Source organism: Varanus komodoensis, unplaced genomic scaffold (genome assembly GCF_004798865.1).
Source record: "Varanus komodoensis strain SLA01 unplaced genomic scaffold, ASM479886v1 scaffold73, whole genome shotgun sequence".
Lineage (NCBI taxonomy): Eukaryota > Metazoa > Chordata > Lepidosauria > Squamata > Varanidae > Varanus > Varanus komodoensis.
Genome location: NW_025336386.1, coordinates 2,600,165 through 2,600,492, shown reverse-complemented (window position 1 = coordinate 2,600,492; position 328 = coordinate 2,600,165).

Here is a 328-nt window from a genome sequence, read left to right as displayed (position 1 = left end):
CGGCGGAGCCCGGGCGGCGCCTCTGTACCTCGCTCAGCCCCGGCCGCAGCCCCGGGAGACAGGCCAGGCCAGGCCAAGCCAGGCCAGGCGAGAGCCGGGAACGGCCCCCGGCGAGCCCGTCCTCCCGCGGCGGCTCCCCTGACGCGACTTATCCGCACCGCAACAGCCCTGTGAGGTAGGTCGGGCTGGCCCAGGTCACCCAGTGAGCGCCATGGCTGAGGGGGGGCCAGAACCCCGATCACCTGAGTCTCCGTCTCAAACTTAACCGCTACTGCACACTGCCTCCCCTTTAACCGCAAGACGATTGGGAGCTTAAAAAAACTTTCCA